General features: G+C 42.4%; 1 protein-coding gene and 1 long non-coding RNA gene across 2 annotated transcripts in view; both read left to right on the top strand.

The window, feature by feature from the left end:
* Window positions 1–20,750, top strand: part of nlgn2a (neuroligin 2a) — a 187,347-nt gene that overhangs the window by 113,499 nt on the left and 53,098 nt on the right.
* LOC146523211 (uncharacterized) overlaps window positions 1–20,750 on the top strand; it is a 54,117-nt gene that overhangs the window by 9,899 nt on the left and 23,468 nt on the right. Inside the window, exon 2 of the long non-coding RNA XR_014870033.1 lies at window positions 14–20,750. This exon is cut by the window's right edge and continues 23,468 nt beyond it. This is a non-coding gene — a long non-coding RNA (uncharacterized LOC146523211). The remainder of the gene's footprint in view (window positions 1–13) is intronic.

Here is a 20,750-nt window from a genome sequence, read left to right as displayed (position 1 = left end):
ATTTGGCCCGCAGGCCAGAGTTTGACACCTATGTCTTAGATAGTTGCTTCATTAATTGTGGCGATGCCAGCTACTCGGTGGTGAAAACTGATTTGATTCTACTGCATTGCTGAGAGCAAGATGTTCATAGTGCTTCATATTTAACTGTGGTCATGGCTAGAATGGTTAGCTTAACAGACATAGGAGTAGATAGCATAGGAGCAGAGCTTGGTGAGCGTACATGTTGAAAGAGGACAGGTGTTTGTGTGTGTGTGAGAGACCTCAGTCGAACAGTTATGTGTGAAAAGCGATGTCTATATGTCCTTTCTTATGTGAGTTGTGACATGCCTTGGATATATTCACAGCTATGGCTGGAAAGTTTTCAGCAATGTATTCTAGCCTGCAGGTATGTAGCCATCCTTATACTTTGCACTAGTACTTCAGCCCCCTGGGGATTAACCCACAACAAGATTCACAGACTGCACCAACCTTCCCTTCAGCAGAATTTTCACTTACTAAACGACTGCTTCTGTAAAATATTTGGATTCGGAGTGCTCTGAAAGGTGGGGTGAGATTCATTCGCTCCGTGGTGTTTTTATAATGTCAAGTGTGTTTTGAAGAACCTTCATGCAGCACAATAGTGGAGATGAAATGCAGACACGAGTGTTTTGATACACGTTATTAACCGTATTCCGTCTGATCTTTGCTTTGACACGTTTGGTAGTCTCTGTTGTGCCCTTTGTGAGAAGCGTGTTCACTCTTATTGGAATGCAGCAGAAGAAACAGTCGTGCTGAATAAATCCCGGCCCTCGAAATCCGTTAATTGTTGCACTTGTTTATGCAGCGAGACTTTATTCGTGTCATCATGTCCCTCTTTAGTAAGGTTTATTTACTCCACCTTCGCTCATTCCCGTGGTCACCTTACATGTTTTCCCTGCTTCCTCGTGCTTATTTTAATTAGAAATAAATGTGCTCATTAGCTGGATGATGAAAATGAGAAAGGATACAGAAATTAAAAAAATAACATTCAGCTCTGCTGATGAAGGAAATGGGGTGAATAAAATATTCCGTCTTTTTTCACATGCACGAAGATCCTTGCTTAAAAACAAAGCGCCGGGACCGTTTGTTGTATTTTTTAGAAAGCAGAATTGTATCAAACGGAGGGTGTAGCCTTACACATGTAAACATGAGATGTCTGGGTGACTTTGAAGAAATGAGCTGGCTCCAAGTGGGCTCGAGCAGATGTGAGCTATGGAAAAAGCAAATTGGAATTGGCACTCGATCTGACAACTTGGAAGTGTCTTACCCCCCCGTCCTCAATATGAGCGTGGTAAACCGAGTGCGGCCCAGTATGGGAATAAGATGAGGGGATTCTTTTTTTCCTCTCCTTTTCTGGCTTTCTTGCACATTGATACATGTCTGCAGTCTTTCAAAATACTGCTAACATCTTCACTCGTGAAATAAATGAATCAGTAGCAGCTAATTGGAGAGTTTTTCGGGTGGCACGGTGGTTAGCACTGTTGCCTCACAGCAAGAAGGCTCTGGGTTCACAGCTACCAACTAGCCAGGTCTGTTTTTGTGTGTCTGGGTGGGCTCTCTCTGGGTACTTACTCCCATAGTCAAACACATGCAGTTATTGGGGTTAGGTTAACTGGTGATTTCAAACTGCCCATGGACGTCTGTCTTTTGTGACAGGCTGGCAACCTGGGCATGGTGTACCCGCTTCTCACCCTATAAATGGACAGAAACTTTTTTCCTGCTTGGTACAATGTCAACTAACTTAGTCTTTTAATATCAAGGATGGTGCCACAAACACACACATGACACGTGTAAAGCTAACATGACAGAAACCATTTAGGTGTCACAGGCAGGACATTTTGCTCCCTTACACGAGCAGTGTACTGTAATGCATGACTAGAGCTGAGGGAGCTCCAAAGAGGCCTTTCCTTTTCCAACATTACCCAAATACTGTGTGGGCTGTTGTGTGCACGTGCAGGTACATTCGTGCTATAAGATCGTCCCGACTCCCCGGCTGATTTCCCAGCACGGAGCTGCATCTGGGAGAGTTTTACATTCTCGCAGGGAGGATGAATACAGCTGTGTGGGGGGCTGATAGCTAAGACTATGACTATGTATTCTTCCATTAGTATTCATGAGTAAAAAAAGTCTATTCGCATGCTTACACAGTTCTGCCTCGTGGCAGATTTCCTGGCAGAATTGATGTGAATGTGTGAGAGAATAGAAGGGCTCTTCTTCCTCCTCTACTGCTGTGGGGAAAGCTGCAGAGAGCTCCACCGGGAATTCCTTAGACTCCAACATTCACTCATTCCCCACCTCACCTTTTTTCCACCTTCCACTCCAACCTCCTCCTCCTCCTTTTTTTTTTTATTCCTCAGTGTGATATCACGCCTTTGTATCTCCCTCGATGTGCCTCCCTCCTCGCTAACGCCACCTTCGTTGTCTCCTTCCGTTTTTTTCCCCCTCATCTTTCTCTTAAGTGTGAATATGTATTAATAATGTTCCAGGCAAATGGTTTGTCTGCGCAAAAAGGAAATTAAATTAGTACATTTTTGGCATGTGTGTCTGATTACTACTTCAGTCATTAGTTGTAATTGAAAAAAGGAAGTTGTTACTGTTGTTATCGGCCCTCGTGAATAGGTTTTGTGATTAGAGTTGAAATATCTAATAAGAATTCTCCTTATATTAATGAATCATTGTTTTCTTAGCTGATGCAGCACTGAGCCGCCTGAAATGTTTACATTTATTCCATCTGGAATTTGGAGGGACCAGATGCACTTAATTAAGCGAGGGGATGGCGGAGAGAGAGTTTTATTTGCTCATTTACTGCAGATTCAAAACTGTTGAAATATAATACATTTTGTAGTAATCAGTGGATAATGTTAGCATTGATGTATCAGATCAACCCAGAGCCCATGTTTATGTGTAGCAAATCAAACACACATTTTTTTTGACTGCCCACTCATAAAACATACCGCCCAAGAAATCCCATACCTCATGAGTTGCGCATGAATAATGAATCAAATTTTTTTTTCATCAGTGACTCCGTCGATTTACATTTTCCGATGTGCAACATGTTTACAAAACACCTTGCAAACCTCTTCTTTTTTTTTCTCCACGAGTGAGTAAGTGTTTTTATTTGATGCTAACTTACTCTGAAGTGTGAATCTGGCAGCAGTCACCTCAGAGAAACTGGCCTACTGCTCTCTTCCAACCTTTCCTTTCTTCCCTGCATCACATCCCTCCATCACCCTCTCTGCTGCAAAGCAAGGCGATCACTTCAGACAAGCATCCTCTACCTCTCAGTTTCTCCGCGGTATCCGGAGTCAAGCAGATCAGACTGGACTTCCTAGTGTTGTACACCTCTGTTTCACATTTTTTGCCCTGCCGCCTCCATCTCTCCACTTCATTTTTCGTCTTTTTGCCAGTGTATTGCAAGCCTGGAGCTGTGATAGGTACAGGACTCGGGGTTATTTGTATTTTTTTTAACACTTTAAAATATGACCTGCAATTAACTGTGTAATTCCCCTGTAATTAAATGTAATTTCAGCGTATTTTATTTGAAATTACAGTGTAATTATATTTACCTACAAACAGGTAAAGGAAGGCGCACTCAGACAAGGGGGCAACGAATCAAGCTTTTACAGGAAGCAAAGAACTGTACGTACTTATACCGAAGTCATTTTAAGTAACGGTGAAGTACTTTTTCATAAAGCGTGAGAAATGTTAAGTATTGCTCAAATTTGTGTATTTTACAGCAAAGAAGAAATAGCATCACATAAGTATCTGTAATAGTAGCTAACTGTGTGTTTTACAGACTGTAAATGATACTGTAATCAGTACTGCATAAGTCATTTTAAGCACGGAAAAACAATATTTTCCTATCTTACATTGTAATTATTTATTTATTTCAAAGATTTTTAAGGGTTTTTTATATACATATGAGCTAGAACCATTAAACAGGCTCAGTGTTTATGTAAAAAGGCTTTAACAACAGCATGAAAGAGCAAGATGATGAAGAAGTTAAACTCATGGGAAGATTATACATTTTAGCCTCAGTTGTTTTAAAGATGTCCGTCCATCTATGTTGATAAATATTGGGAACACAAATCTTTAACATCATGCGGCATGTGGACGACTTTCATTGTGTTTCACTCTTATCCAGCTGAAATAAGCTACTTTCTAATTTAGCCAGAAGAAAGATATAAAGTTGCTGGTGGCTCCATCCACAGCAATGAGTAGAGCTCTACATAATAATATAAGATATAATAGATCTTTATAGTTACTGTTACAAGAACAATGAAAGGCAGTTTGGCATCTCTCCATTAGCACTGTGTAGACTTTTTACATTTAAATTACTTTGGAATAAAAGATTAAAGTTACACAGCTATATAGATATATACATAATATTTGAGTATTCAGTAAACATTGTTAAAAATTTACTAGATTAACATTTCATTTTGGGTGCTTGACAATTGCTCCTTTTAGCAAGTTTTTTGTGTCCCCCCCCAAAAACCAAAAACCACCCACTACATATTACCAAGTACTGTTCTCCAGCTGCCGCACGTCCTTAAATTACAGCAACTGCCTAACAATAGCCAATTTTTACACAAACCATGAACGACAAGCTGGTGAAAAGGAGGAGGTAATAGAGTAATAAAGAACAGGTGAACAAAGGAATGATGTGAAAATAAAACAGAAAAGCTCACGATGAGCTCACCTTTAAAATAAAACAAGAAGCCAAGACCAAACTCACACAGACAGTAGCGAGGGAGACAAAGACAGAGCACAGCAAGCATGTGAGAAAGGCAATGCAAAGACCAGGATGGTAACAGAGCCATGTGGAGGCCATGCATCATGTTAGAGAGCAAAGTGAGACACATTCTGTTGCTTATGGCTTTCTCTGTCAGTGATTATGTAAATATAGCACATCCATTATCATCAACTCTTGTGTGTGTTCCTCTCAGTGTCTTTGTACAGGTAATTGCAGGTTGCATGTTTTTAAAAATGGAAATGTTTACCACCTCTTCTTGTCCACCTCACAGCAGTGGCATTCATGCTTCAGCTCAATTTTACCTCAAAATATGCTGCTTTCCAAAAGCCTCTGGAGGAACAGCTCCCTCAGCAAGCAGCAGCACCCAGCAGGAACCCGCGTGCTACTTCTAAGTTTCATTCTGAGTAATCATAACGTGACCGTTTATCTGGGATTTTGTCAGATGCTGTTCCGATGACCTAATCGTCAGCAGCACTGAGTGTGCACACAGAAGGAAGGGAGCATGCCGGGTTGCTGTGCTGTCTGTCCCACACAGCATATGTCCATGGTTGTCATGACGAAGCAGTGAGAAAGAGTATCTGTGCCTCAGTGTGTGTCTCACTGATAAGCCTAGATGCGTTTCAGGAGTGATACGCACATGGTTGATTTATCTGAAAAGGGTCCTATTATTAAGCCCCACCCACTCCGGGCCAATCTCAGCCACTGAATAACAGTTTTGGTGGAAACCATGGCTCCGTGCCCTCCTTTTATTTTCACGCCCTCTGCGTCGTTGGCAGTGCGGGTCAGGCCAGTTCAGAGCGTCAGGCTGAGCAGTCAGCTCCTGTTATGACAGCCTGTCAAAGTGAATACACCTTCTCCTCTGCTCCTGCTCCTCCTCCTCCAGCTCTCCTTCCTCTCTATCTCTGTAAAATGCAGCTTTGCTGGACTCTCAGTCCATCCTGATCCACCCTTCATCTCTCACTGCAATCACACTCTTGCCCTCTTTTCCATCCTCTTCTACTCCATCCAGCCATTGTCAGCTTCTCTTCCTCCCTTGTAACACAGCGTTGGCCCTCCCATCCATCACATACTCAACCTGTCTTCTCTCATTGCCTTGCATATGTTTCAAACCTAAAAGCTGTCCCTCCGTCTCCGTCTTTCCCAGTTCATCTGTCTCCTCCTGCACCACTCTGCGTACACCACCACCACCATCCCCCTTCCTGGGTCCCGCGTCTGTCCCTGCCTTCATTTTTTTCCCTCCATTTCTCTTCTGTTTTTGTACTTTTCCCCTAATGAAAAGATCCATTCGTTCTGAACCTGGGAATCGTTCATCTTCATTTTCTTGCGTTACAAGCGGGCCGTCTGTTCATTAATCTTTAGCTCTCCTCTTGTCTTTCTCTTTCTTATCTATCATCTATCTGTCTCTATATCCAGCTCCTCCAAATTTGAAACTCTTGGATTAAACTCATTCCCATCTGAGATGTATCCCCTGATTGATTTACTCTTACATGTTCATTTGGACTAATGCTTTCTACAAGTACTCAGCAGTTAACATTTAATGTTAGGTAAGAATAAAACCTTATAAAGATCAGCTTCAGTCTGCATCGGCCCACATATAATTACATTCAGCAAAGAGAATGCTTTTACATGGAGTGGAATTTGGCTCGAGTTAATTCAATATACTTTACAATATAAAATTTTCTTGCAAGTATGCTTTCCATATTCCATATGGAGAGTCTTTCTCACTGAGCTTAATGCAAACAACAGTGGAGGACAATGTAGTTTCAATGTGTGCAATTTCAAGCTGATCCTTATTTTTTAAAAGCAAATAACAGATTTTAAAAATCTTTCTCTTTATTTTTTTTAATTATGCATTTTCTTTTAATTGTTGCATATTTTTAATCCATTTTTTGTTCAGTTCTCAGTGTAGACTCTGACATCCTCACTGCTTATTAGCATCAAAACACAGGTAGCTATTAAAAAATTTAATATGTTAGTTGAGGCAGGTCACAAAGTTTAGCTCAGATGCAGTCCCACCTGATGGGCCTATCTCAATGGTTGGCCACACCGGCCGATGGCCGTTTTACACATTCAACTGGAAAATCTCATGTAATGGTAAATGGCCTGTATTTATATAGCGCTTTACTAATCCCTAAAGACCACAAAGCGCTTTACATATCCAGTCATCCACACATTCACACACTGGTGATGGCAGCTACATTGTAGCCACAGCCACCCTGGGACACACTGACAGAGGCGAGGCTGCCGGACACTGGCGCCACCGGGCCCTCTGACCACCACCAGTAGGCAACGGGTGAAGTGTCTTGCCCAAGGACACAACGACCGAGACTGTCCAAGCCGGGGCTCGAACCGGCAACCTTCCAATTACAAGGCGAACTCCCAACTCTTGAGCCACGATCGCCCTGTAATGCACCCTGTTTAAGCTGCTTCAGCCTGCCTACAGTTTCTGTGCATCTGCAAGGACTTTACATCCCACCTCCAGCCCGGCTACTCATTTCACAACTTAATCACTGTCATATCTATTTGTTACTAATGGCTGCTTTGGACTCTTGCAGCTGCTCTCATCAGAACCGATCCTTGCTGCTAAATATAAATGACTGCATTTGGAAATACCAATATTCTTTTGACAGTAGTTGTCGTCTCATGGTTACATTCATGGCCGTCAGCTCAATGTGAAGCCTGGAGCAAGGGACGGGTGACCTTTGTGGTAGGAAGAAATTCATTGTGCCAGCACACAATGTTGTCTAGAGAGAAAAATGAAAGAAACTTTAACTTCATGAATCCGGAATACCAAAAATACCCACCTAATTTGTTGCTTTGCTTCAAGTCAGACATCTCCTTTATTAAAGTCATGAAAGTAAGAAAGTGAAGTTGTTGCATTGACCCTGACGTCTAACTTCTTGTTGTGGCCAAGAGTAAAGACGGCTCCCTGAGAGGAATCAATAGTATGTCACATTATGATTATCACTCTAATTGGTGTCATCAGCAGCAATCATTGAAGCTAGAACCACTTTTATCTTTTCAATCTGATTAGTTTGCACACTTAAATTAGCAAATGGCCTTTTTTTTCTAGATAGAAAATGAGCCATTAATGTTGCTCTGCTAGTGTAAATTGTTCTATCCATGCTGGTTTGGGATAGCATTCCTAGCACATTGTCTTTTCATTACTTTAAATTGCGATTTACCTTCAGTCAGGAGTTCTTCATTGGTTCGCATTAATGGAACTAACGTTTCCCTAGTCACCTCCCATTAGCGGCTGTTTAGCCCCAGCTTTCCCTTTCCATTACCGAGACTGACAGTGTAGCTGGGTGGAGCAGAGCCAAGCACCCTGAAGCCGTCAGGCCCGTGCTCGTGTGTCAGAGACACACACGCCGATCTTAGTAAGACCAAATTGAGGTCAGTATATCTAACCCATATTGAAGTTTACTAGCAATTTAAAGTGTTTTGGTTTGCTGAAGTAGTCACAACACTTAAGATCAATATTAGGATCGATATTAGTCTAAAATCAATCAAGCATCGGTGTATTCTTTGCAGGCCGGTACACATTGACGCATTCACAAGATCATCAACCTCCGATGGGGCTTGGGGAAGAGCCCACAGGAAACAGTTTTTCTTTTATCTCCTGTTCCTACATTATGTCCAAGTCCAGTGACTGCCTGAATAAATCCCTTTGGGACTGCACTTTCCTCACAATCATGTTCAGAGGATTTTGATGGCTATTTTTGTGTTATTTGGTGATTTTTACTCCCAACTAAAATAAATTGCACACATGACTCATGCTCAGTATGAAAAATGTCTGCATTTGTGATTGCTTTGCTATGTTCAGATGCTTGTTTGACCAATGCTGCTTCATTTTCCAGTTTAAGCCAACATTTATTTGTAATAAAACCATCTGCAGTTGATGTGGAATACTCCCAAGAATCTTTGTGGCATGAGTCAGTGTTGCTCAATGGTCCTTGAGCATTGCGAGACAGGAAGACATGAAAGATCACACTGTAGTGGGATAAAGAGATCCGGGGTGAAAAGAAAGACAAAGGGAGAAGAAAGCACTGGAGTGAGTTATCAGTGAGAGTGATTGCAAATAGAAAGGGGGTAGAGGGTTGATGACGGATGGCGATGAGAAGAGGTGAGATGGAGACCTAGAAAGTATGCGAAGGACCTGAGTTGACGAGAATGGAAAGGACAGATCAAGCAAGCGAAAGGGACACCAATCAACACCTCCTGATTGCCTCAGGTGTCCCAGGAGGAATATCGATCTTTGGGGAAGGGGAAGGAAGAGGGTGTAGGAGAACAGAAAGATAACAGCTCCAGACACTCGTCAGAGAATACAAAGGAGTGTCATATCCTCCCCCAGCTCTCCATCTCTCTGCGGGCCACTCAGGGGAATGAGCTGAGATGGCACAGGGGTTTGATGCTCAGCTTTGTTCAGTCGTTGCTGACAAATGAATGCTTCCCAAATGCATGTACTAGCCAATCTGTCCCACCATCAATCATTCAACCGTTGTGTATGTAACTCATTACTTAAGGCAAAAAACAATTGAAAGCTGTAAAGTGGAAAAGCAGGCGAATGATCACAGATTGATATCCTCACCCGGACTTGAAGGAAAGCTGACTTACAGTTGAGTCACATCTTTACCTGAAGGTAGATTCGCTTACATTTGTCAAGATCGTAAGGCTGTGAATGAAAGCACTATGTGTGCTTTGTATCATGGTCCATCCTCCCATTCTCTGATAGGACAGAGAGAATGGGCTGATTTGAGGTTGAACGTCTAAATAAGGGTTGCTTTCTCGTGGGGAGATGGGGCAGTGTGGAGCGTTCCCAACAACTGCTAACTGGGGTGGTTGGGTTTGGTTTGGTTTAGGCCAAAATATGGCTCTATAGTTTATGTGGCTTAAATATTTGCATTCAAGGTCTTGGTAAAAATATAACAGTAGCACAGAATGAAATTCACATGCAGGAGGACATCTTTAACAGCACAACAACCCCATTTTATTCCATGAGAACTGCACATTTCGATTTCCAGAGGAAATAATGTTTGAAAACTGAAAACTATACGTCTAAAGTAGAAGCTAAAGTAAATATGGACCTCTACTTCTATAAGAAATGGAGAAAACTTTAATATGCTTGGTCAAAGTTAACTTTGCAACAGTGTGTAGCACACAAACAAAATCAGAAACATTACAAAACTCTTCTTTGACAGTTAAATCGTGCTGTCAGTGACGAGTAAGCAACAGACGATCTGGTTGTAGATCTGTTCTGCGTTCACTACCTGACAGATCTGCTGGTAAACGACGAATGAAAAATGAACCTGAGCACATTCGTGAGGATCTTGTGACCCAATAATTTGTGCTGATCTTGGTAGATTAGATGGGTCAGTGTTGAAATCAACTGGCTGCATCTGTGTTCATAAAAACATTTGCTCATGACTAATAGATCACCTACAGAACTGGCACTTTTTTCTCTCTCATTGTGGCCTCACAATATTCTGCCCTGCTTTGTAAATCTAACCCTACAGCTGTAAAATTTTAAAAAGCAGCAACAACAAAAAAATAAGACTTTAGCTATGCCTTTTCTGTTCAAAGGACTAAGACATACCTCGAAGTACTTCTTAATTAAAGTTCAGTCATCCATACCGACAGTCGGTTCGATAAAGAGGCAAGATGAACTCACTTGTACCTGCTGATTGTTGTTTAGGAATCGAAGAAGCACTCATGCTGCGTTACTCAAACTGTATTTCCCATAAATGTCATGTGTAGACCACTACCTCTGGCTACTTCTTCCCGCTTATGACGAATAACGAAACAAGCGTGAACTAATCCGACCATCAATTGACTCCAAGGTGAGGGGAAGCCAGTGTGTTCTGGTCCTCCATTCTTTTCAATTATGTCTCCATTTTTTTTCTCCTTCTCAAGGATTTTAATTAATAACAGATTTCTCTTATTCATACCTTCTGCAAAGTCCTACTTCTCTCTGTTAGATAGCTACCAATGGCTCAAACTCTTTTACTGAGAGTGAATGCGGCCAACTCAAGGAAATGAGGGTCTCCTTGCTGTCATTTAATAAATGCAGGCACAAATAATAGAGTGAGTCACTGGGAAAACTGAATGGAGTGTTTCAGCCTCGAAAAACAGAAGTTGAGAAAAGCTGTGCTTTTTGACTTTTAGAAAATGTTCAAGGTTCCTGCACCCAATTGCTCAGATTCATGAGAAAAATTCAGTGAAATTAAACAGGAGCCTCAACATTTCTTGACACCTTCTCTGTTGGTGATAATAAATTCATCTTTCCCTGTTCTTAACATGTGTCACTGCAGTGACATTTGCTTCTGTGCACATTTGCTGAATTAATAGTCGGATTTATTAGGTATATTTATTCAGCAAAGCCATAAAGAAAAGACAAGACACAAAATGTTTTGAAAGTGCGTTCTGGATGGTTGAGCAAAATCTGGGGCCTTCTGCACACAAGTGTTTGCGATGTGGAAACTGTGAGGGGCTGCATGCCACGGTTTAGACTTTCACAAACTGACAGTCTGACATTCACACCCACTTGACACAGAGGCCAATTGTGTGGAGGAGGGAGTATTAATAGGATTTAAATTTCTGTCTCATTTTATTTATTTTTTTCACTTAGTACCACAACTCTAACAAACCATGAGTAATGTCACATCTTTACCGTACTTAAGTGTTAAATTCTTCCCCTGTCTCTCCTCTTTGTCCATGTTTTTCCGCTTGCCTTTAAGTAAAGTATTTCTGAGCAGCTGTAAACACTTATTTACACTATTTATTTACCCAGAGTTGGGCAACACGGACAACATATGGTAGAGGAAATAATTATTTTATAATCTGCTAAATTTGGATGTTTGCTGACTTCCAAAATAAGTAAAATAAATACTGAATTCCCTACAACCAGGCCAGAATTGTGGCTCCCACAGGTTTTGCAGTGTGCACATGTGGGGCACAGATTGCAACCAATCAATCAGTCAGTCAATTACAGATACTCCTGATCTCAACTTGTTACATGTAAAAAGTGCACCTGTCCACTGAATCCATTTCTTCCATTCCAACCTCTCCACCCCCGTGGGCAAGATCTGCACAAAGTTCAGATCAGCTACATGGCCATCAGCAAGAGGGCTGGTAAGAAGGTAAAACTGTTAATGTGATTATTTGGAAATTGAAGAAATTTAAAATGAACAGTCCCTCAGTCTCCATGCAAGATCTTGCCTTATGGAGCTGCTGGAAAGGTTGGTGAATTAGCCCAAAACTACATGGGAGGAACTTTTTAACTATCTGATGGCAGGTGGACCACAGCCACCTACAGCACCGGTGCTAACACACTACAAAGTAATGGACTGAAATTCTTCAGTGCCCACAAGGTCACTCAAGAAAGGACGTATACGGGTCCCACTTTAGTTTGCCAGTGAACAACAAAATACATCAGAGAAAGCCTGGGAGAAAGTGCTCTGCTCAGATAAAACCAAAATTCAGCTCTTTGGCATCAGCGACCCACCATGTTTGGAGAAAGAGAAATGCGGAGTATAACCCAAAGAACACCATCCCCACAGTCAAATGTGGGGGTGGAAACATTATGCTTTGGGGCTGTTTTTCTGCTAAGGATACAGGATGACGGGCCAATGGACATGTGATATAAATTTTGAAGAACCTTCTTCCTTCGGCCAGAACATTGAACATGAGTTGTAGATGGCTATCGAGCATGACAGTGACCCAAAACATACCATCAGGGAGTGGCCTAGCCAGTCTCCAGACCTCAGTCCTAAACAAAATCTGTGGAGGGAGCTCAAGTTACCAAGCGGCAGCCAAGAGTTGTGGAGTTTTTGTAAGAAGGAAAGGACCAAAATCCCTCCTGAGACGTGTGCAAACCTGGTGACCAACTATAAGAAATATCTACCTGCTGAGCTTGCCAAAAAGGATTTGTCAACCCAGTGCGTTTTGTTTGGGGATCAAATATTTATTTCACTCAGTGAAATGAAAATCAGCTTATAACTTTTATAAAACGTGCTTTTTTTTCCGTGATATTTGGTTGATATTCTCGTCTCTTTCCATTGAAATGAATCTAACATAAAAATTAAAGACAGTTAATTTCTTATAAGTGAGCAAACTTCCAAAGTCAGTAGAGGATCAATTAATTATTTCCTTCACTTGAACAGCATAAGTTTCCTCTTTACTGTTTTAAATGAAGAGTTTGCGTCATCATCTAGCAACTACAGACGGTGTTTAGCATTCCAACCCACACTTCTTTCTTAAGTTAACACGTTTGGGTGCATGTAACCTTTTTTGTAACACACCCACTTCTCATAGCAGTTAGCCACTCGTGTGAAGTAGAGAAAACAGGCAGGATCTGAACTTCCATCTCTCCAGTTTTTTTTCATTGTCTTGTTCTTCACACAACTACTTTTTTTTATGTCTACAACTTTAGCACCAAAACACTTAGTGAGCCTTTTCAAACGAGTTTGTATTGTTCACATTTGTATAATTTATTCATTTCTGCGAATGCTGGCTTAGCATGCGAGCTGTGAGCATGGCCATTCGATGTGGGAATAAACACTTCTGCTTTTAGGCACATTATTTTAGAACACACATTGGCTTTTAAAGTGGTTAAGCGCATCAGAACCACTTAGCTTATTTATTACACAAGCTGACTGTGAAGCTGGTGTGACATTTTGAAATAAAAGGAGGGGTAAAAACACAAATTTTAGCAGGGATACACCAAGAGTGAGTTTAGGAATTAATGCTGATCTCCAGCTTTTGTTTCACAGCAATCCCTGGCTTCATATCACCTTTTTACAAATGACTTTAAAAATGTTTTAGACAGCGAGGTTTACAGATTACACATTTGGGGAAATGGAAGCACTCGTATTGAAGCTGTACTGTGTGTTAACAGATACCTATTGTAAAGTGTCAACATGAAGTGGGGATTGGTAGATCCCAGAGCAAGTGGAGCTAAGTTGTTTCCCAAAATGTTTTATTTGCCAAGTATTTTGTGACAAATAGTGTAGGATTATATTCATCTGTCTCACATCTGATACTGCAGTTGGCGACTGTCGTCACTGTACTGCAGCCTCGGTGAGCTCAGAGTAGCAGCACATGAACCTCTTCTCCTGCTACTGCAAGTCCTGATTAGTTGGAGTTTGAGTCCATCCAACTGTGAGCACATGTCCTCTTTGGCAGCTGAAGGATACAGAGGAACACAACACTAGTGATTTAGCCACTTTAACAGCAACTGTAGGTTCAAAATCAGAGCGAGTGAATTGCTCACTTGTTAACTGGTTGTGGATGATGTTAAGATAAGATAAGATAAGATAACCTTTATTAGTCCCATGTGTGGGAAATTTGTTGGCTTAAGGCTGCCGACCTTCGCCAGCGCCATCTTACCCTTCTGACCATACATACATTACAACATCACATGGGGAAGACAGGTCAGAGAGGTATAACAATGGAAAATGCACAACATGAGGAAAGACGAGGAGAAAATAGAACTCCCCCCAGACTGAGCTCCAACAGGGAGATCAGTTTGAGAAGAGAAAAAAAACACCTCAGCACATGAATCAGCACATCTCACAACGTAGAAAACATAAGCTTTGAAGCTGTTTGGAGGGGGGGGGGGGGGGGTGTAGGTCTGTGTCAGTGTACATGCATATGTGTGCCTAAGAGTGTGTGTTTGTTCCGTGTTCAGCCAAGAGAAAGTGTACCTTTGCCCGGTTAGGCAAAAGTCAACAATCATTTGGTGGCCTTGAATGAGGGGGGAGAAAGTCACAACACAGACTAAAGGAGAACTGTTATTCCTGTCAGCTTTTGCCTTGAGCATCCGGGGGTGGTGCATGAGATAAAGATGGTAGTTAGTTTGGTTAGTGCGAACAAACTGCATCCAGTGTTGGTCTAACAGTTGGTCTAATGTCCGTCACTGGTCACAGGTCTCTCAATTCCAGTTGTTCTTCTTCAAGATGTTATCCATATAGCAGAGCCATGAGCTTCTCCAAGATCTTGTCCATATTGCGCTCAAAAACAGTCTGAGTACTCACAGCCCTGCCCATCGTCTATCATGTCGGCCAGCCTTGTGGGATTTTGAACAGCTGTAGCCGCTTCTTGTTCTTCGATAAGCCAGGTCCAAGCCAGCTCCAATCAGCCAGAACTCTGTTACCGTAGTTCTGAATTGGTAGATGTTGTTTACTGTCCTAAGGGAGAGGGCGAAGGAGAAAGTGTGACCACCTCCGTCAAGAGTCAAGAGAAGAATAGATATCTGGACTCCAAATATACTCAGGCTGCCATTATTTTGCATGGACAGCCTGCATGAGTTTACGTGTGGTCAATGGCTCAGTAAATATAGGACAGCTACCTTCTTATGACTATGAAAATTGGTCCAATGATTGCAATAAGTCCTGTTTTTCTCTTATGTTTTGTTTTCTTTGCTTGTTTGTTTTTGTGTTCTGCAACAGGCTGCAACTAGTAATGGTTACCAACTGCTTGGTAGCACCACAAACCTCTGGATAATCCTTTTAGATTACAAGCTCACCAACTGGATGGCAACCTGTCCCCAAACAGTCGCGGTCCAGCTTGGACTGGCTGCAGTCACTCTCAGGCAGACTGGTGAATGTTTGCAAATATTTGTAATTTATAAACATTGTTGCAGTCATTCAGAGTCACTGTGCCGATGAGAGCGACTCATCTGCGATGTGTCCTTTTGCAGTAGGTGACTGGATTCAACTGGTTGCCAGCTGGCTGGCTGATAAAAACAAGGTTGCCAAGCTGCCATCCTGCAGCAACTGTGTGACTCTTTGTGGGGGGATTTCTGTTTCAGAGCCACGTTTCTGGCTGGACTCTGAGTCTTAACGTCAGTTTGTGTTTAATGTGAGTTTCTGTGAATGAAGACAGCGACAGATTTATTATCACAGACTGCATGTAACTGCCACTTTGACCCCATTCAAACGCAAACTGATAGCTGATTAAGTCTTATTGACATTTTATTGCTGTCTTGACACAAGTTTGCTTTAAAATGGCAACTCAGTGTGAGCGGTCACAGACCCGGTCCTGTCTACAAGCTCACTGCACACAGTCACAATAATTTTGGTTATACCACAGTCTCTCCAGCCAGTGTTTTCCTTAGTCTGACTGCACTGCATTTTTTAACCAGTCCATGACTTTAGATGAACTAGTCAAAAATACCAAAGACAGTATTCACAATATGAAACTGGACCATTTTTCTCTTGTGCTTTAGGCCACTGGGTGTTGGATCCTTACACAGCGTGTTCTCAGAGAAATGGGAGCAAACTCTCCGGCACGGATATATTAGGAATACTTATTTTATGACCTTTAATGCCATGACAGAATAGCTGGTGCCATGGCAACAGCTAATGGATTTTAATGAACTCTATAAACCCCTTTTAGTTGTTATCACTGTGTGGATTAGAGGTCTTCTTACAACTTTAAAAGAACAGATGGTGTCATAGGCGGGTTCTGTCAGGTTACATCACGTATTCTATGGCCATACCGAGCATCATTAAATACTCGGATAATTCATGCAATTTGCTTAACAGTGCTCACACAAACTTCTTTATCCCGAGGCAGAGAAAAAAGCGGCAAATTTTTCTGTTCAAGTTTTGAGAGCAAACTTTAAACTCTGCTCTCAGCTACTGACCTCCTTACTCATTGTTTGAGACCTTCAAACGGACAAGCAGAGGACACTGGTTTCATTAGCCATTCAGCGAGCGGTGTGTGCGCATGTTTCTGCGCGTGTGTGTAAATGTTAATGACATAAGAAATGGAAGGATGGCTTAAATGAAAGCCGTGCAAAATGTCAACTGTGCGCACGTATGTGTGCGAGTGTGTGTATGTGTGTGTTTTTCAGTTTTCATTATTGCTCCCGTCTCTCCCTCCCACTCTCTGATTCGCTGTCTTGCCTATCATGCTCTTGCTTTGCAATTATAACCTCCATAAATTATGAATCGGGGCCCCGGATGAACAGGGCGACGCTGCTGCCACTGTCGATCGAGCCAGGTGCCAGAGACCTGGCAAACTCCTGAGCTGTTGACGTCGCCTACGGAAGCGCCGCATTCTAATTTTTCTTTTATTAATTCAGGTTGCTGATGGCATGAGCGTGGAGTGGCTGAAAGAAGGAGAAAGGGACACGCTGTAGGGACGGAGCATGGAGAGAGTGTGGCATATAGCTGTAATTACCCTGCATTATTAGTAATGATAATAATATTGCTGAGAGAGTGGAATGTGTTTGCCCCTCAGCCTCGCCTTCATTTCCGAGCATGAGTTGATGAATTAATAAAAACTTTCCACTGGCTGGCTCGTTGAGTGGCATGTGACATACAGTTTCTCGCTCGCCTCGCTTCTCCAGGTGACTGGCTCGCTCGTTCACTGACAAAATAACATCACGCACTGTGAGAGGAGGGATACAGGAAAGAGGTGTAATCAGCAAAATTGAGGCAGAGCTCCATCCACGTCAGTTCACCAATGGCAATCTGTGTGCATTCGGACAGCTTGCTTATATGTGTGTGTGTGTTCCCCGACAAGGTTCCTGCCTCATAATCAGGGCAAAGAGTGCGAACAGGTCGGATTGGGAAACGCCCGGCATCCATCTGTCAAAGTTTCATCACTGAACTAGACACTCGATCGCCTCAGCTCACCCTGAGTGGTGCTTGACAAATAGACCTTCAGGAATGTTTCCGGCAGAGAAGTTTGTGTCTGTTACGTGCAAGAAGTTGGTGACAAAAACAGTCTTTTGCGGTCAAAATGTTTCCCTAATTAAGTCACAATCCAGCACAACGCCCTGTGAGACTCAGAAAGGCCATTTTCAAAAAATAAGCCTCCTCTCTTCGCTTGTGATGTACCGTGTCTAAAAAACATTTTGTTTTGCCTGGAGGAAAAAAACTCGCTCAAATCCCATGCGATTGGGGGGTTGACAGCGTTCAGCGCCGGCGCCGTCTCCGCGCTTCTCCTTTGTGAAGTTGATGAAGCTTCTCTTAATGAGACCCCGCTATGTTTCTGCTCTGAGACTATTTAATTTGGAACACTTTTCTCCTGTCATGGCAGGTCCTCTCATTAACCGACATGTTCTCCTTATTTCACTTGGCTTGTTTGTCGGCCTCGTATCCCGCTGCCTCTCTCTTTCGCTCTTCACCCCCCCCTGTGGCCGACCATGTTGTTACGTGTTGTTGTCATTTAGACACCTAAGAACCCTTGTAGTCCCCACTGGCCTGTGCTGACAGGTCTGGCGATAGGAATGGGTAGACAAATTGAGTTGACGAAAGCAATTAGCACATTGAGGAGCTCTGTGTTGCTGCACGTCACTTTGTTTTTCTAGCTGGAACTCCATCTTGCCATGACCAAGAGGTCGTTTATCTTTCAAAGGGACAAGTGTTTGTGTCTGAAAGTGGACTTTGAATTGTGTTTTGTGTCCACGTAATGGTGAGTAAGAAGAAAGAACATTCTTTCATTCAAGTATTGCCATTGTTGTCTTAACTTACAGTCTCTTGAGATTGGTGAAAGTAATAATTCCTCTATTAAACCTCATTCTTCTCTAAGTGTCCAGAGGCACTATCAGCAAAATGTATAATATCAGAAATAAAAGAACTCATTCTGCAGAAAAACTGTCCTACCATATATTGTATATGTCCTTAAATGCTGCACGAATCACTTCTAGAAAGCACCAAGTCTAAACTAGCCAACCGTAAACTTATAGATAAGAACAAAAAGGCAGTAGCTCTCTCTGTATAAAATAATGTGTTACAAACAAATATTTCTGAACAAACATCTCTGCGTAATCTACATCTAATAAAAGTATCCAAGAACTCTAATAATTTCAACAGCAGGTAAAAACTTTGTCATTTGTGTGTATTACAAGTAAAAACAATGACAAAACTACAAAATTCCACAGTTTGGATGAAAACACTAACAGTGAAAGCAGTTTGTGTATCACACACACTCAGACACTAATGGAATCATCAAAGGTAATTTGGGGTTCAGCATTTTGCCCAAGGACACTTGGTCACCAGTGAAATTTGATTTAGAAAAAAAGTGCCGTGTCTCTCTTTTATAGTGCGTCTGGCCCCAGCTGGCACAAAGGAAATACACACCTGCAGTGTTTTTTCCTGCAGGGAGGAATTTTTTTTAAGCATCCTCCAAAGAATTTTAGCTAGAGACAAAATGCACAGTTTTCTTGGTTTGCATGCTCCCGATCCAGGAAAAAGACTGAAGTCTTCCACCCCACTGATCTTCTAGTCTGTAAAGAACAGGGCCAAAACAACACCTAACCCTAATGGGTTGCCAGTGGTACCAGGTGCATGTTAAAATGTTTATTACCATCTCTAATTTACAATGAAAGGATTGTGAACATGTGAACACTGTGGTATACTTCGTGGTAATTCAGGCGTAAGTCTAATGCCACATTGAATCCAATGCCTTTCCCATCTTAGCGCCTACTCCCTCCTTTTAGCATCAGGAGACCGCCGCTCTCCCTCCATACAGTGAAGTCACCACTAACATGTGAATTATACTTCTGCATCAGAGCTGCGTCATACCTAACGCCATAACTGGAACCCTATTTTAACCCTACGTCGCCTTCTACGTAACTACACATTGGGTTGATGCAACCACAATGGATTGAATGGTGTGGAAATTTGCAGTGTAGGGATAACAGGAGTTTCCAGTTACATCATAAGTTATGACATTCCTGCAGAAATCTAAATGAAGCTTAGGAGTCAACCCTAAACATGGGGAAGTGTTTCATCCTCACCTGTTGCAGATTGGAAGCATGAGATGAATGGGTATCATCACAGGCCATTTTCAGCAGATGGCTAGGCTATCATTAGCATCTTAATCATTAGCCATCAGGCCAATTTCAACAGCCCAGTGCTGAATAGTCGTCTGATCTTTTCAGCAACAGAGTCAAACTGAACAAAAGTGTTCCAGAAACAAGACTCTTTTTTTTTTTCAGCAGGAAATAAATATATCATCTGTCACACACTGGTATCCTTTTTGGCATGTTGATTATAATCAGAGCCCTGCGGTGCACATGCAGAAGAAACTGCTCATAGTCCGATGACAAGACAGCGGCAGCGGCGGTTATCTAAACAGATTTGATGCTGGCACACACTGTAATCCTGTGAAACATGCCACTGAAGTCATTTTATCAGCACTGACATACCATCCACACAACACCTAATCCCGCTTCTGTGCTAATGGAAATGTGGATGCACGCTGTATCGGTGCAAACTCCCCAAAGAAACCGACGATATTAAGATGGCTTAATGCTCTCATCCTGCACTCGCACACAGAAAGACACACACCACCTCCAGTTTGTCAGAGTGGGACGTTATTTAATGGAATTATGCTTTATTTTTTGTATTTTTTGCTCTTATCGGCCTTTCTGCAGACACCCTGGTTGCCCTGGCAGGAAAACAATGAAAGCACAAAGCCTTTTGTTTAGGACGAGTACCCTGCATTTCCAACATCGTCCCCAGAAAACAACCCACGATGTGCTCACACCTCCCCGGTGTTATTTCAGTGCGGTCGCACTTCCATCCCTTTGTCTGCCTGCATGCCCACCCTGCTTTTTGGCAGCACGTTCACCACCACAGATTTTTTAATTCTTTTCCCTCTTCTTTCAAGATGTGCTCAGGAAGATGTGGAGGTGGGAGTGATAGAGGAGGAATGGCATGGGAGGCTGGAAGTAGGGCAGGGCTGTGCAGCCCACCTTTCATTATTATCAGCTGCTTTTAACACGGTGACTTCAGCAGGTCGGATGTTGATGCATGCGCTGTCTCCGGGCCGTGAGCTGAAGTGCTTCCAGCTCGTAATGACGTCAAGCACATGTACACACGAACACGTGCGTGCATACAATTTCTCCCTCTCTCTCTCAGGCACACACACACACCTTTATCAGCCTCCTTTTTTTTATTAACACCAGAGTAGCTGCAAGCGCCATCTTCTTTAATTTCTACCAGCCAGCTCCTCCTTCCCT

Source organism: Neolamprologus multifasciatus, chromosome 3, assembly GCF_963576455.1.
Source record: "Neolamprologus multifasciatus chromosome 3, fNeoMul1.2, whole genome shotgun sequence".
In the NCBI taxonomy this organism is placed as follows: Eukaryota; Metazoa; Chordata; class Actinopteri; order Cichliformes; family Cichlidae; genus Neolamprologus; species Neolamprologus multifasciatus.
The sequence above is the reverse complement of the archived record's forward strand: the minus strand, read 5'-3'. Positions and strand labels throughout refer to the sequence as shown.